The following is a 12,441-nucleotide window of genomic DNA, read 5'->3' as shown; positions in this document are numbered from 1 at the left end:
AGAGCTCCATGAAGCCCCGGTAGGCAGGGACTGTGACCATTCTCAGCAAGAAGCAGATACAGAAGAGACCTCCCATCCCTCAACATCCATACTAATAAAATAAGGGGGTTCATGGCTCTTAGAAAAGAGGTAGGCAGGAAAGTTAGTTAGGGGGTTTTGGGTCTGCCTGCAAAGACACTGAGGTCATCCTATCCTATCCTTCAAGCAAGCTAGAGGGCATTTTTTAACTCATGAAGAAACCAGTAGGCAGAGATTTAGGTACCAGTATAAGCCAGTCACTCGCACCCGTGCAATGACGATCTCAACAACCTTCAACTCACCCGAGTCTCATTATACCATCATTATAATATGATGCATATGCCCGGAAGTTCATCAATATCATTATAACAGACTGAATTCTGGGAACGAACATGCGCAGAAGGCAAAATGATGAATCACTGAGGCCTGTCAGTCTTAGTTGTCAATCAAGGAAGCCCACTCCTCTGAGAAAAATAACCACCCAGAGCAAAAGGATCAAAACTCTGAAGCCTTTGTGACCAGGTTTAAGTCGACTTTCCTTTCTAATAAAACCTTTCTTTTCTACTGTATTTCAGTGTCTTGCTCAATTCTTCGTTCGAGACATCAAGAACCTGGACGACGCGCCGGGAGAGGACCCCGCTCTCCGGGAACAAATATGGGGTTAGAAGAAAGTATACCAATGTGGAAGTAGTAATTTTTTCCCCCATTGCGATAAAATTCACAAAACGTAAAATTCATCACCTTAACCCCTTTAAAGTGTACAATTAAGTTGCTTTTAGTCCCTTCATAATATTGTGCAGCCATCGTCATGATCTCATTCCAGAAGAGCACCCCAAAAAGCGACTCCGTCCCATTAAGCAGCCCCTCTCCACAGGAACCTGGCCGTCCCCATAATGAAGAGATCTCCAAACACCCTTTGCACAATAAAAGTCTCTTTTTCTCTCCTTCCCTCTCTCCACCCTTCCCAGTCCCCTGTGACATTAACAAGCCCTGGGAGCTCCTTTCCTGTGGTTAAGTCACCCGAATGCCTTCAGGACACAGCATCTACAGCTCTTCCTCCTGGAGGAACTGGCAGTGCTTTGTGATTAGAAAATGATGGCTGAGTGCAAATCGCAGCTGTGTGTACCTCCTTTGGAAGGGCTTGCATCCCCTGGGGCGAGAATTAAGTAATGAGAAGGCATCAGTACCTTCAGGAAAACAACAACAAAAACACCCTGATCTTTAAATAATGCCTCACCTTAAGAAATCGGATGACAGAGGAAGCGAACGTAGTGAGAATCAGGAATAATGGTGTGTTTCTGATTGAGAGGTAGGGTGTCTATTTTCATCACCAGAGATTATTTAAATGATCGGAGCCATTTAAGCAGAACTAAAGAGGCATGGAGAGAGATTTCAGAGCTAGCTCCAGGGGAGGGTGACATGTCCTATGCCCCCCACCAAGCATTCTTTCCCTGGTCAAGTAAATATTTCTACACTTTCAAAAACAAAGGGGGTTTCTAAGATGTAGGAAGGCTGCTAACACTTGCCATCACTGGAGTGAGTGGTCTTGAGAAATTCTCTGGAAATTCTGGTGAAACGGGCTGGACTGCAGTTTCGCATAGAGCCGGATGGTTGGCCGGGAGGTGTAATTTAAAAGCTCACTGCTTGCTCCCCTCAGCTTTCCAAGAGGGTGGAGTCGGTCTGTTTGTATTCGCCTGACTGTCTCCAACAATGGCATCATCTATAAACCTGCGTGAAATATTCGGCCAAGAAAATTTAAACAACCCAGCAGCACATAGCAAAGCCAAAGCAGAAGTTTCAGTGTTGGGAAGTGGGCAGAGATTTGCCTTAGATAATTCTTACCAAACCCTCTTCCCCCTAGTTGAAAAGTCAGAATCTGAGTTCTGTTACATTTATGTCCCTGGGAGAAAATCCTCCTTTTGTTGGATCACTCAATGGTTTCTGCCTAAAGATGGAGTTTACAGAATCTCCAGGAACAGAGATTAAGACACACCAGCATAGAGGCAATTGGGCTGAGCCCAGGAGTTAGGAAAAGCTGCATTGGGGTGGCCTGTATGGGCTGGTTTCTGACTCTAATCACATAGATGAGTGGACTGAGATGCTGAATCTCAGACTTCACCATAGCATATTTATTCTCCTAATCCCTGTCCACATTATTTCCTCTAGCTAGAAGGTTCTGAAGCCCAGTCTCCATCCTTCCAGATTTTGCCTGGTACAACTTCCTCTGCAAATCCTGCCCTTCGACCTCAAAGCCTCTTGCCTGCCAGAAGATTCCATTACCCCCTTTTCAGTGACTTCTGTTTACCCATGAACCCCAAGCTCATTCTCGCCTTTCGGACTTGTGCTTACTCTTTTCTCTGCATGGAAAAGTCTCCTTCCACATTTCATATGGCTAACCCCTTCCTATAACAGACCTCTCAGCTCAGACTTTTGCTTCTCTGGTTATCCAAGCAGAAGGAGACCCACTCTTTGATACTTCCCATCATGTTATCCTTTTAAAAATACGTTGGGCACGTCATTTATCATTGTCTGAATTATCTTGCTTAGGACCTTATGTATTTAATGATGACTTGTTCAGGGAAGTGACTTTATTTGCTGCTTGCTTAATGATCACTTCAATACACTTAAAATACGTGTTCCAGTTCTTGCCTCTTTCATTCACTGCTGGATCCCAACTCCCCATAGTCAACACTCAATAAGTATTTCACAAACGAAGAAATCGGTGGCTCCAATGTTATCCAGTCTTCAGCTCTACGAAGGCTCTCGTCACACCATCTAAACAATGGCTGCTTGGCAGGTGAGTCTCTCTGACGATGTCTGTGTCCCCTTCACATTCTGTACATAGTGTGTGTATAACACTCGCAACCTGGTACACCGCCTGGCACATAGTAGGTGTTTCTTAAGTGTTTGCTGAATAAAGTAATAACCGAGTTACTTATTCTTCCCTTGATTCATCTTTGGTTTCATCGCGATAGGGCTGCCGATCCCACAGACGAGAAACCTAAGCAAGCATCTAGGTTCTTCCAAGTGCTCAGTCTCATGAGAGGGCTGGGCTGCTTCACACCCCATAACTTTTGGACCTTTTCACTCTGACCTTAATAACTCACTGCTATTTCCCATTCCTACACCGCCCCTGTGGTCCAAAAGTTTGCTTCAAGGAGGTGATCCCCAAAAAGATACTCCACAGTCTAAGGGGTATTTTCTATGCAACTAACCAGCAAGGATTAGTGTCCAGATATGTAAAGGACTCCTTGACGTCAACATTAAAAAAAGGAAAAAAAAATCAAAAGAGACATAGGTCTAAGATACTGACAGGAAATTCTTGGAAGAGAAAACCTGAATGGCTCAACCTCAGCAGTAAGCAAAAAAAAAAAAAGAAAAAAAAGGCAAACTAAAGCCACAATCAGAGAACGTCAATCAAATATTCAATTGGTAGAAATGAAAACGACACAGAATATCAGTATTGACAGAGAGGTGGAACACTGAGGACCTGCATACCCTTGGTGGGGGCGTAAATTGGCACCATCCTTGGAGACCAACTTAGGGACCTCCAGAAAGTGCACGTACATTATGGCCCAAGCATCTCCATTCTTGGAGAAAGCACAGTACAGGAGGCAGGAGACACACGCAAGAGTGTTCAATGTGGCCTAGTGTGTACCAACAAACGGATAAATCGTGATGTGTTTAGACAAGGCAATTAAATGGCTGGATCTACACACATGAATGGATGTGTAGTCATTGCAAAAAATATACGCTGCATGAAAATGAAAGTTGGGTACATAAAGCGTGACAATTATATGAGTTAAAATGTGATTTAAAAATCATATAAATGTGGTTTATGAATACACAACGGAAGTAGTAAAGGTGTAAGACAGGCCTTGGAACGGTAAGAGGTAAATTCAATAACGTGGTTACCTTAGCTGGTAAACAGGAAGATGCATTATGACAGGCATAGAGAGGGCAGTTCATTTTATTTATAATATTTTATTGTTCAAGCTTTATAGGAAGTTCATGTGTGCCTGTTGTATTTTTCTCTATATATTTTATAAGGCCTAAATATATTATTAAAAATCATCAGACTTAAACTCACAGGTACAGAGAATGGATCTGATGGTTGCCTGAGGGGCAGGGGGCTGAGGGCTGGATGACACGGGGGAGGGGATTGAGAAGCACAAACTTGCAGTTATAAGTCACGGGGATCTAATATGCAGCATGGGAAATACAGTCGATAATTTTATAACTAGACACAGTGACAGTGGTTCCTAGACTTACTGTGGTGGTCACTTCGTAAGGTATATAAGTGTTGAATCGTTGTATCGTACACCTAAAACCAGTATAATACTGGATGTCAACTATATTTTTAAAATAAAAATTAAATTAAAAGTCATTGTGCCTGCTGACCTTTGTGCCCATTACCCACTGGTACAGAGGTCTTGGTCAGAGACTAAGGGATTCAGCCATGTGCCTGGCTCTGTTCTTTTCCCACCACCAGTGTGGACACGCCCTCCTTCATGCAACACCCAGAAGAGGACAGGTCTGTGGGGTTCCGTGTCCGGCCATCCTCGTCCTACAACTCAAAGTCTCTGGCTGCCGTAAGCTTCCAGAACCAAGGCTTTGACTCAGAGGCAAGTCCCAGAAGAACCAGTAATAACCGTCCAAGAAAATCCAGAGAAGCACAGAGTCTCTGAAGAGAAGCTGAACCCCGCCACAAGCATCTACCCAGCGGTGTTTGTGCACAAACCACTCGACCCTCCTGTAGCTTAGATCCTGAGGCACCGATGCTAGCGGGGAACATAAAAGCATCTCCCATCTCCAATCAGTCTCTAACCCACTCCTGATGGACTCGGGCTAGACCTACTGAAGACCACGGTATTCCAGAATACTCCATGGGCCAAGGCACACTGACTAACTGGACTCCAAGGTTAATTCTATAAAGCACCAGAAATCAGTTACCTTTGAAATCAGTTACCTTTGTAATAGTGGGGACATTTATAAGGAAAGTCAACGTTCTTTTAAGCGCTGTAATGATCTCGAATCAAAATCCAGTATAGTAGTCTTTCAATGAAAACATCTAGGTTACTTTGCAAAAAAGCAGAATCCTGAACTCTGAGGCAACCAGAGTAAAATCTCTAAGGCTGGAACCTGGGATTCTGCATTTAGACCAAGCTTCTTGGGGTTTGGAGGGAGTATTCACAGTAAGATCTGAAAAGCATTGGAGAAGTGAATGTACTCTGCCAAGCCGAAATAAATGCTGGCTATTATTTCTGGAATTTGCATAACCGCATCTCCTTTCGCACTTAACTAGTTCACAAAGCAAATTAACTTTCTGGCCATATTTTTCCTGAATTCCGTCAGCAGGTTGCCTCTGTGGGGAACAATCCTCTCTGTGCCCCAACATTATTAATATGATTATTAATATTTAACATGGTACTAGGAACTTATAACTGCCAGCTCTGTCCTAAACACTTGATATATGTTGTCTATGGCAGCTGTTCTTATTAGTCACAAGTTACAGATGGGAAGCTGAGGTTACAGACTGTGCAAAAGTGCACAGCAAGTAAATATTGAGTCAGAGATTTAAATTTATGTCACTCCGATCTCAAAATCTATGCTCCTATCTCAACTGCAACACTGTCCCTGTCCTAAATCAGAACTCTGATTTTCTTAGTGCCCGCAGAACCTCACAGTGAATTCCTCTAATGTCATTTTTAGCTTAAAAAAAAAAAATACTCAGCTTTATTGAGGTATAATTAATAAAAATTATATATCTTAAAGGTATACCACATGTTTTGTTGTATGTGTACATTATGATTACCACAATCTAGCTAATTAGCATATCTATCAAGTCGCATGCTTTTTTTCTGCGAGTGTTGAGAACACTTAAAATCTACTCTCTCAGAGACTTTCAAGTATATAATACAGTATTATTAGCTATCGCACCATGCTCTATATTAAATCTCCAGCACTTATTCAACCTGTGTAACTGAAGCTTCTACATTAAATCTCCAGCACTTATTCAACCTGTGTAACTGAAACCCTTTGACCATCATCTCCCCATTTCCCGTCTAATGAAATTTAAAACAGAGATGCTAAAAAGCTGATGGCAGGGATTCTGGCCCTGTGGCCCGCCTGCCGTGCACGGATGACAGTCTGGTGCACACAGACAGCACACCCTTGCTGGTCACAGGTGGAATTCCTCCACCCCGAAAGGGAAAGAAAAGGCAAAAATAAACAGGAAGTTTGTTTCGCGGGATGGAATTCGTTTCTAGAGGGCTTTGCACTGTAGCTGATTGACAGGAGCACAAAGCAGGTGGAAGCCTTCCAGGACGAGCAGAAAGGAACAGGAGGCGGGGCCAGAGCTTCCTCTGGGAAGTCTGCTTGCATCCGAATGGATGGACCAGAAGCCCAGGTCGCAGGTGGGGACATCCGAAGCGGGGATAAAAATTCAAAGAACAATCTCATTGAGTGGAAGAATTTCCTTAAAACAAGTGGAAAGAATGAAGCAATCTTATAGATATGCATTCCCTGGAGATCCAGCTGTTTTTTCTCAGCCTTTTAACTAATTACGCATGCCATGGAGAGGGAGGGAGGGAGGGAGGGAGGGAGAGGGAGAAAAATCACGCACAAGAAACAAATGAGCAAAAAGTGGCCTGAGTTTGTTGAATGCAAGTCAAAACTCATTTCACTTCAATCAGACGCAGGCGGGGAAAGGAGTTAGCTTTGGGGCTTTCGGCAAACTAAACAAAGAAACCTTCACCGTCTTTCAGCCTTGAAACGTTTCGTTGCTGACTTTCCTGAGAATAAAATGCCCCCTTTATTATTGTGTAGCAAAATTCCAGGGGACCTAGACATTTACAGAAAATGTTTTCTAGGGCTAAAGGTTGGTTTTTCTTCCTTCTCTACTGCCACCTGCTCCCTCTTGGTCAATCCTGAATTTGCTTGATATACTCAAGGTCAACTGCAGCAGAGAGCGATGCAAGCATTGGAATGTGAGCCAAGATGAGCTGCCCTTGCAGATTAGTTTCTAACTACCTGTCTCATCATATCTTTCACACCAAAGAAGGAAGTGGTTGTTTGTGGAGCTTTCTTCCAATTCCCCAAACAAGATCAGAATAGACTAGGTAGCATTTGAAACCCAGTTTAAAAAGTGGGAAGCAGTAAAATCCTGCTGTCCCCCCTACAATCCTGTCCACCTTTGCAAAACACACAGACACAGACACACACACACAAGCTCATATCTACCAGTTAACACTGAGTCTAATCAGACATTATATCCAAAAGGTTTATAAGTATTATGGTTAAATAATCCTCAAATGAAAAAAATAATAAAGAATTTGAAGTGAGTCAAAGGCCTTTGATAGAGTATTTCCGGATTATGTTAGGACTGATATTTGAATGAGCTTGCGAGATGGAGACTCCAGTTGCAATTTTTCCAGATGAAAAAGAACCGAAAGTTCAAGATTCATGAATTGTGATTGAGAGGGTTTATGAAGAGCCAGGAGACACTCTGTAGTGGAAATGAAAAGGCACGATTCTGTTAATAAACTAAAGCGCCGTATTAAAAAAGTTTTGTTTTTGTTTTTGTTTTTGTTTTTTTAGGGTAGAAACCTTTTGTGTTTCATCTTCCCAGCAGGTGATCACTGTCACTTTTAATAAATCACATTCTTTAACATGTCACTTTTAGGGTAGGTGGAAGAAGCTTGTTTCTCAGATATCAAAGTCCTTTTGTTTGATATCCAGTCCTAGAAAATTATGTAGAGAGTGATACACAGACATATACAATGAAAGTGAGGGAAAATGATATTTGTATTTTGATAATATTTCTAAAAATCAGAGTAATACTCGATAATTATCATTTTTTGAGTACATAATGTGGGCAATGCACTCGGAATACATGGCCTCATTATTGCTACTAAATTCTCATATCAATTCCCACAAAGGAGGTATTACATTGAACTGTTAGGGGAAACCAATAAAATAAAAACAGAATACGCATCTTCTAAAATAGTAAAGAGAAAACTAGAATAAAATTGATCAACTCTATGGAAAAGCAGAAAATAAGGGTATAAAAGGAAATATAAAACATGTAGAAAAATTCAAAATAGGTGAGAGAAAATTATATTAACACACATCAGTAATGTAAATGGGCTACACTTGTCAGCAGACAGAAATGGTCAGCTTGAAAAAAACAATCAACTACATGTTATTTAAAAGATATGAAAAATGACATAACATTAACAAAGATAGATTTTAAAAAGACAAAATACCTAAAATGTCAAATACCTGTGAAGAAATTAACAAAACTTGTATGAGACTTCTGAAATGAGGAATTAAAAAAATTCTTCAGAGAAATTTAAAGAGAAAAAAGTTAATGGAAAGGATAGTCTCTATTCACAGAACGGAAGAGTTCATCTTGTCTGGTTTCCAAATCTGCCCCAGAAAGTACTTACTAGGGAAGTTTACAAATTATTTCTAAAATTTTATGAAAATGCGAATGCCCCAAAATGGGCAAAGTAATCTTGAAGAAGTGAATCAAAACTGAAGGACATAGCCAGGAAAGTATCAAGGCCTATTGTAAAGTTCTAATAAGATAGTGTGATATTGACCTAATAACAGACAGACGAATCAGTGGAAAAGAACAGAGTCCAGAAATGATTATGAACCTATAGGGTCATCTGATCTATGACAAAAGTGACACTTCAGTGCAGTAAAGGCAAGGATGGTCTTTTCAATAAACGGTCCTGTGTCAATTAAATATCCCAGTGGGAAGAAAATGAGTCTTGACCCCTACATCATACTGTATATGAAAAATAACCAGACATGGGTCATAGACCTAAATGTGAAAGGGAAGACGATAAAGTTTTATGAAGAACACATAGCAGAATAGCCTCATGACACTACAAGAGGTAAAGGCTTCTTAAGTAAGACACAAAGAACACTCGCCATAAAGGACAAAAATCATAAGCCGTATTGCATTAGATTAAGAATCACAAATATTCATCAAAATACACTGGTAAGGGAGTAAAGAGTCCTTGTGTGTGTGTCTAAAACGCACACTTCTCCAAATCAATCAGAAAAACACAATTGAGTCAATAGAGCAATAAACAAAAATTCGAATAGCCTCTTCACAAATGAGTATACTCACATGGCTCATGAAATATAAAAATGAAATGCTCTACTTCATTAGTCACCTGAAAACATGCAAATTAAACCACAATGAGATATCACTATTCTCTCATTAAAATGAGTCAATAAAAAAGAAAAATCTAATGACTGGTATTGTGGAGTGTTAGAATCCTCCATATAGTCCTGAAAAACCCTTTTGTGGATGTATCTACCACCAGCTGAATGTACGTATACCATACCTAAATTTACCAGAATAAATGTTTACTAAACAACAGATATAGTAATGTTCATAACAACAGCATTCGTAACAGCTTCCCTCTAGAAACTCCCTGAATATTCACTGAGGAATCAGTGGATAAATTTGGTGAATAAACACAAGAATGGACAATATTCACACAACAGAACACCATGCAGCGATGAAAAGGAACCACTTTATGCAATACGGACAAATTTTACAAACCCCAACATGGAGTAAAAAAATCAGATTCAAAAGAATGCATAGCGTATGATTCTATTGACATGACATTTTTAGAAAGGCAAACTATTCTATGGTGTTTGATAATAAAGGCCACGGAAGAACCCTAGGAGGGTTATAACTGGAAGAGGACACAGGGGAACTTCTGGGGGATGCATAATGTTCTCTTTCTGGGTCTGGGTGACAATTTCTTGAGCATGATTTGTTCACTTATCCATATCCATGTGATACATGAATAAAAATTAGAAGAAAAGCAGAAGGAATATGGTTACTGTCAAACGCAAATGGAGACTTATTTACATGACAAAACGCAGTGCGAATAAAGTTTGAATGTTCAAAACCTTTAGGGCCAGAATGTGATATTTTATGGAAAGATTAAAAGAAACCCTGTAACTGAAAACAGATGTATGTACATGGATGGCAGTTACTGATATCATAAAGACCCCAATTCTCCCAAAATTTGTCTGCTGAGTCAATGTAATTCCAGTCAAAATCCCAGCAGGACAAACATAAAATTCTTATGAAAGCTGAAAACTGAATAATGGCTAGGACAATCTTAGAAAAAAAACAGATAAAAGAGTCCATGGTGATAAGAAGGATATAGAAGGTGGAAGGACAAGTGGGATATGGGTTGAAATCAGAATTATTTTAACATAAATTGATATTTAATATATAATTGTAAACATTATTAACAATGGTAATAATAAAATGCCAATATTTTAATTGGGTGGTACATATGCACGCATAGAAAATAGTCTGAAGGGACAGGATACAAAGAAACAGACCCTGGTGTTTGAGAGCTTGCACATGACAGAGGTGGCCTTATGAAGACCGTGGTGACGCTGCTGAGACCATTAATTGGCTGTCCGAAAGAAAAACTGAGCCCTTACCCTGGCCTATATGTAAAAATAAACTCTAGATGGATGAAACACCTAACTATGAGAGGCAATTCTGCTATATTTTGGAAGAAAATATAGAAAAATATAGCTTTCTCGTGTTGAGCTAATAAACAATTTCTTAAACTGTACAGAAGAAACAAAGCCTACAGGAGAGCGCTCACACACAGATTTCGACACATTAAGTAAAAGAAGCAAACAAAAAAATAAAAACCGAAAGGGGGCGGGGAACAAAAATCAAGGTGGAAAAAATTGTCACACAAAAAAATGAAAAGACAAGTCATAGACTGTGTAAAGGTAAGTGCAACCCCCGAATCAAACATAAAGACCACTAGTTAGGATATAACGAATTTCTACAAATCAGCAAGATAAAGAACATAACAAAGTGAAACAACAAATCGAAAAATGCACAAAGCATATTAATAAGTGACTCAAAATAGAAGAAACCCCAATTGCTAATAAACTATGGAAGGAAAATTCCTCAACCTAAGAATCAGAAAAATAGCTATTAAAAAAATTATGAAATAAAATTTAACTTCGAGACTGTCAAAAAGTAACTACGTGGATACCACTAGCTTTCGATGAGGAGACAGTCCAGCAATTCTCATTCTTATTAGCTAACACGGAGAAACTTTTCTACAAGGGAAGTTACTGTCGCTCAGTAAAGAAAATGGATCCATAGACGGATACTCTGTGCGATGGGATGTGTAGTTATTAGAAGAAATTAACTGAATCCACTTTTACCAACAGAGAGAAATCTCAGAGCAACATTTTAAATGAAGAAGATAAGATGGACAATAATAAAGTATGACACAATTTCTGTAAGAGTTCAAAACAAGCCATATGTTTGTGGATACATCTATGTCCAGTAAATATGGGGGTATATGGAATGACAGTCACTGACTCGAGGTGATGTTCAGGATGAGGAAGAGACAACAATAATGACAAATCTTAACTGCGTAAGAAAGATACTTCGAGCAAACGATACAAAGTTAACTTTTTAATGTATTAGTGATGGCTACATATCAGGTATCTGTTATATTATTTTCTATACATTTTTACGTGTTTGGAATATTTGTAATTAAAATTTTAATGCAAACTATAGCAAGATCTTGGAAAACAGTCTTCTGGTGTGAGTTCGAAATCTAAGGAGAATCTGTACACGCAACACTGGTCCGTCAAAAGGCCCAAATATGAAATTTTAAATCAACATTTGCATCTTAACCTGCACTCAGGCTTTTTCATGTCAGCTGTCCAGAAACCGGTGATGGCCAAGGGATCTTGTGCCGAGGGTGTGACATACTGACCGCTCTCTCCACGCAGCCGTGCAGGCTTGGTTTTGTATGTCATCTCTCACCACTGCAGGATTTAATTCTAACAGGCACCAATTGACCTGCAAAGCTTGAGTGAGGAATTGACATGATGAGCCCTATCATGTCATTTCATCAAGAGAAGCTCAGGGTCACCAGCCAGGTGCCCCTGTCATCCTTCTTCATACTCATAGACATCGTGTCCGGTGATCTCTACCTCCATCCCATCTCGGGAATCAGTTAATTCCTCCCAGGTCCACTGTTAGCCTTGGTCTAAGCCACCACCATCTCCTGTCTGGGCTTACTGCCACAAGGCTCTACGATGCTGCCCTTCCCGAAGACTCCTTCTCGTCATGCTCCACACTGACACCCCACGGACCTCTAAGTCATGTGTGTGATATCTGTCTTACAAGGGCAGGGATCACAGCTGCTTTGAACACCACTCCATTCTCAGTGTCTGGCATATAGCAGAGGTACAGTAGGAGTTTTCTTAATATGAACAAGTCACCGAAGATTTCCTAAAGCATGAATATGAGCATGCTTCCTCTCTAGCTACGACTCTTTCACGGTTACCTGAAGGATAATGTCGCTCTTCCTTTGTGAGGCTTTGCGACCC

At 40.3% G+C, this 12,441-nt stretch overlaps 1 protein-coding gene across 1 annotated transcript in view; it reads right to left on the bottom strand.

Annotated features, from left to right (window-relative positions):
• The window catches only part of AGBL1 (ATP/GTP binding protein like 1), a 505,804-nt gene that overhangs the window by 79,407 nt on the left and 413,956 nt on the right, over positions 1–12,441 (bottom strand). The window lies entirely within an intron of this gene.

The sequence above is a fragment of the Pteropus alecto genome, unplaced genomic scaffold (assembly GCF_000325575.1).
Source record: "Pteropus alecto unplaced genomic scaffold, ASM32557v1 scaffold60, whole genome shotgun sequence".
NCBI lineage: Eukaryota > Metazoa > Chordata > Mammalia > Chiroptera > Pteropodidae > Pteropus > Pteropus alecto.
Note: the sequence above shows the minus strand (reverse complement) of the source record. Positions and strands in the feature narration are given on the sequence as shown.